Raw genomic sequence first — 5,262 nt, forward strand, 5'->3', positions numbered from 1 at the left:
CACCCAGTTCTCTGGGTTGATCATGAACTGCCTGGCGGTGAAGAACACCCACTAGGTGACACTTTTCATTTTGGTTCGGTTTTCAGGTTCTGCATGTTTTGGGTTGCTTTGGTTCGGGGGAAAAAGCATTTTAATAACATTTGGAGCAAAAGGAAGGGATTAAATGTGAAAAATCATGGTAGTGCGAGGGAATTAAAAGAGATTGGCTATGAATGAATGTTAGGGTGGAGGAATTGGGTGTTTCAGAAATTGTATAACAAATTGTGTTCAAGAATGCATTTTTCACATCCATTTGAGAAAGTTTCAAATTACACATGCATGCATATGCTAACAATAACCTCACAACTTCTAGCCTAGCTACATGTGCATATGTTTCATCAAAATCAATGCCTTTCTCTTGATTATAACCTTTAGCAACTAGCCTAGCCTTATTCCTAACAATGTTACCATTTTCATCCATTTTGATCCTAAACACCCATTTTGTACCAAATTCATTGCATCAGTTTTAAGAACAAGAGACCACACATCATTCCTAGTGAATTGATTAAGTTCATCTTGCATAACAACAACCAAATTACTATCACACAATGCATCATTCACATTCTTAGGTTCAATTTGATAAACAAATGCAACATGTTGAAAGAATGCAAGCTTGTGTCTATTGGATACTTCGTGTTCTATGTCACCAATTATGTTGTCCTTTGATAATCCCCCGGGTTCAATCCACTCCTTGGGTAAGTTGTTGTCTACAGCTTTTTTAGTCGACTGAATTTCCTTTTCAGTTGACTGATTTCCTACAGCAGATTCTAGTTTTGCAACAAATATCTTTTCCTGTGCTGTTTCTTCTTCATCTGTAATCTTAGACACATATTCTTGCAATTTTGGGTTAGTTTCATCAAATACAACATGCATAGACTCTTCAACAGTCATCAATATCTTATTATAGACTCGATATGCATGACTTTGTATAGCATAGCCTAGAAAAACACCTTCATCTGCTTTTGCATCAAACTTTCCAAGACTTTCTTTGCCATTGTTTAAGATGAAACACTTACATCCAAATACTTTTAGGTGACTTAAAACATGCCTCCTCCCTTTGAAAAGTTCATAGGGTGTTTTTTTCAAAATTGGCCTAATCAACACTCTATTTAAAACATAGCAAGCTATGTTGACTGCATTAGCCCAAAAATACTTAGGTAGTGAATTCTCATTTAACATAGTTCTAGTTAGTTCCTCAAGTGACATGTTTTTCCTTTCAACAACACCATTTTGTTGTGGGGTTCATGGTGTAGAAAAATTATGTTTAATGTCATGCTTTTCACAAAAGTGTTCAAACCTTTCATTTTGAAATTCCCTACCATGGTCACTTTGAATAGACATTATCTTAGAACTCTTTTCATTTTCTAGTATCTTGGCAAGTCTTTTAATAGCATCAAAAGTGTCATTTTTAGTAGCTAAGAACAAAGTCCATGTGTACCTAGAGAAGTCATCAACTATGACTAATGCATAAAGATTGCCACTAAGGCTCATGGTTCGAGATGGACCAAATAGATCCATGTGAAGTATCTCTAAAGGTATTTCCGTTGAAACAACATTTTTGGGTTTGAAAGAGACATTAGTCTGTTTTCCTTTTTGACATGCTTCACACACTCTATCCTTCTCAAACTTGAGTTTTGGTAGTCCTTCAACCAATTGTTTTCTGTTTAGCCTATTAAAATGCTGCATATGTATGTGACAAAGTCTCCTATGCCATAACCAAGTGTCATCCTCTTTTGTAAGCAAACAATGGGTGCTAAATGATGCATGATGCAGATCAGCTATATATATTGTTAACTCTTTTTCCTATTAACACAGTTCTACCATGTGCATCATATATCAAGCAATTATTTGGTTCAAACATCACTTTAAAGCCTTTGTCACATAATTGACTTATACTTAGTTATGTTTGAGCCATTCTACCAGCAACACATTCTTGATGTTGAAAGAGGATCCATTGTCTATGACTCCATTTCCAAGGATTCTTCCTTTGTTGTTGTCTCCACAGGTTACAAATCCTTCTTCTTTCAATTCCAACTTTGCAAATTTGGTTTTGTTAGACCCACTAAATTTAAATAATTAAATAAGTAAATATTTAATTAATACGAGTAAGAGAAGCCTTTAAGGCATTAAATGTTAACCTTCATGATGTGGAAAAGTACTAGCTCAAGTAGTTGAGAGTACTTTGATTGTGTGAGAGGACTTGGGTTCAAGTTTTATGTACGCTAATTGTATGCTATTTAATTTTATCATTTTCTGATGACATGTTTGGAATGTGATGAGTAAGTAGATAGTTTTAGATGCAATACTATTGGCATGAAAGATGACTTGGGTGGATTGGTTATGCACTTGAACTTCAATTGTGTGGTGATGGGTTCAAACCTTGGCTTGAACAAAGTAATTTTCTTTTTGCTAAAATTTACCCTAGCATGGAGGTGAAGAGGCAAGTAAACCCTAGGGTACATGGCAGCAAGGAGGGGCTGAAAACATAATACATTGGGCCATTTAGTTATAATTAATCTTGATTAATGCTATTTTTCGTTTTGGTGCAATTAAACCATATTAAGGTCACATTAAAAAGCTAATTAGGGGTAAGAGAGAGAGGTTTTGTGAAGCTGTTATTGTGGTTGCAAAAGAGAGCACGAGTTTGTGAGCTTTGGTGAGTTTTGAGTGAGGTTTTGGGGGGCTGAGTTGAGGGAAAGGAAAAGGAGGACATAGGTGATCAAGGGAGAGCTTGCAAGAGTCAAAGCTAAGCTAAGGAAATCCAGGTTAGGGGAGTTCCTTTTTATTGTTTAAACTTCAATTGTATGTACTCATGAATTGCCTAGGGTTTGGGATTGTATTTTTGTCGAATTATCTGAGTTCCATTCAGGTTTCTGGAATTTTTCCAGAGACCGCCTAGCAGTCACGCTCGACCTGCCAGGCGACACAAGCACTAGACCCATTTTCTGGGTTTTCTCCATGAACCGCCTGGCGGTAGAGGATGATCCACCAGGCGACACGAATGAGACTATGCAGTTTTGGTCGTTTAGGATATTTTGGGATGCCTGCGATGTTGTCGTGATGTTTATATGTTTAAATGTGAATTTTGATAAGTATGGTTGATTGTCCATGTTATGAGTATGATGGATGCGTGAATTCTTATTTGAAATTGGGATGAGGGTTCATGTTGGGAAATTGGGAATAATTATTTTGAATCATGCCTAAGATTAGTGTATTGTTCTATAGAATTGATATTCATATGAATACAGTTTGAATTCTATCATGTGAGAGTCTGTGAAATAATGTCACTGTGAAGAACGAGTATGGTGATTGAAGTGCTTGGGAGACAGGGTTAAACTGAAATAAGTTTGGCAGAACCCATTTGTAGCAAGCACCGCTGGCAGCCACCCCATTTATGTGTTCTCGTATGTTGGATGTTATGCTGGAGAAAATAGTGTGTATGATAGGGCCTAATGAGGATTAGTGAGGTGAGGGGAACTCAGGCAGATCATATTAAATAATTCATGTATATGTATAGCATAATTGGGATAAGACTTTAAACTAAATAAGGTTGGATGATGAATTTGATAGGGACCATAATTAATAGGAGCTGGAATGAGGACATTGTGTAATCACTGGTTAAATGATTTGGTGTGGGTTAATTGGTAATGCATTGAGAGTGAAGTAGAATTAGACGTTTATGTCAATTTGATAGTGTGCCAATATTTGAGAAAAATGCTAGGTAGAGTGTAAAGTGCATGTTAGTGTTGTAATTATGTTTGGGTGATTGAAAGTGATGTCGGGGAGTGGTTGCGATCAAATACTTTCATGCTTGTGTAGTTTATCAGTATATATATATATATATATATATATATATATATATATATATACCATATTGACAACTTTGGGGTATGACTCAATGTTAAATTATGGAGAATGGGTTAAACCTAATGATCCCTGTTTTGGTGTGATTTATATACGTATCTATAGTGTGTTGTGCTGAAATTTCCTGAGTTGTATGTTTTAGGGATCCTTTGGGATCTGTTTAAAGTGCCAAAAACCAGTAGCATTGTGCTACTGGTATGGCGCCTGGTGGCGCGAGGCAAGCCGCCAGGCGATAGACAATAACTTAGTGGCAGTGGCCGCCAGACGAGATGGCGCCTGGCGGTAGGGTGGGTTCCGCCAGGCGGAATTGGAGCAGTAGCAGTATTGGAACCTGCGAGGCGCCTAGTGGTAGTGTTGTTTCCGCCAGGAGGAAGACGTGCTGCAGGGGCTCTGGAGGAAGCGTGGCGCCTGGCAGCAGACTTGGGGTTCGCCAGGCGGTGACGATGCAACAACACTCCTGTTTGGCGCTTGGCGCCTGGCGGTGTGTTATGTCTGCCAGGCGGTCTAGACCTAGATTCCGCCTAGCGGCGTGAGATGCGCGCTAGGTAGTTTTGGTTCAGTGATGGTGCGCGAGGAAAGGTTTCTATACCGCTTTAAGGGATGTTCATGATGCGATGCTTTGGCTGGGGGCCTAGTTACGAGTGTATCTTGTATTGGGGTAACACATGACCACTTTAGGTTGCAACCTGGTGGTTTAGGAAGTCCAGTGGAGTGTGCGGGTTATGGCTCGTACGGCGGGGTTTCAGATGATTGCCTTCTTTAGTGCATGCTGATAGAGTTTTGGTAGTCTGGGAACAACTACAAACTTAGGTTTGTTTTGGGGAACTCCACTTGGTGTCATAGTGAGATGTTGTGGTAAATTTATTCCCACGTGTGGACTATCAGGTGGTGGCCTGTAGTCGGAGGGGCGAGTAGACACTCGTGCAGCAAAGATCAATCATTGATCTCACCTAAAGGGTATAGAAATGATAGACGTCTAATGCAAGTGCTAGAAATGGGGAAGTAAGAAAAATGGAGAACAATATTAACCTGAGTGTTAATGTTGAAATGATGTAATTAATATTAATCCTTGTTTGGTTTTATTTAAATGAGCTCGCCCTATCTGTGTGTTTGGCGATGATCATGTAACTTGTTACATAGGAGCAGATGTTGATGCAGGTGAGCAGGTTGAGGCATAGAGACGGAATGGGGACCTCTTGGGAGTTTTTACTGATTTTAGTTTGTCATAATATGGTTTTATTGTAATAATTTCATAGATAAAAATATTTGTATTACAGTATTGTCGCGAATTATATTATTTGGTTTGGCATGTTGAATTTAAAGATTTAAAATTTTCCTGCGTTTTGGGAATTATTGATA

The sequence above is a fragment of the Vigna unguiculata genome, chromosome 6 (assembly GCF_037176805.1).
Source record: "Vigna unguiculata cultivar grain cowpea cultivar isolate G323 ecotype 2 chromosome 6, ASM3717680v1, whole genome shotgun sequence".
In the NCBI taxonomy this organism is placed as follows: Eukaryota; Viridiplantae; Streptophyta; class Magnoliopsida; order Fabales; family Fabaceae; genus Vigna; species Vigna unguiculata.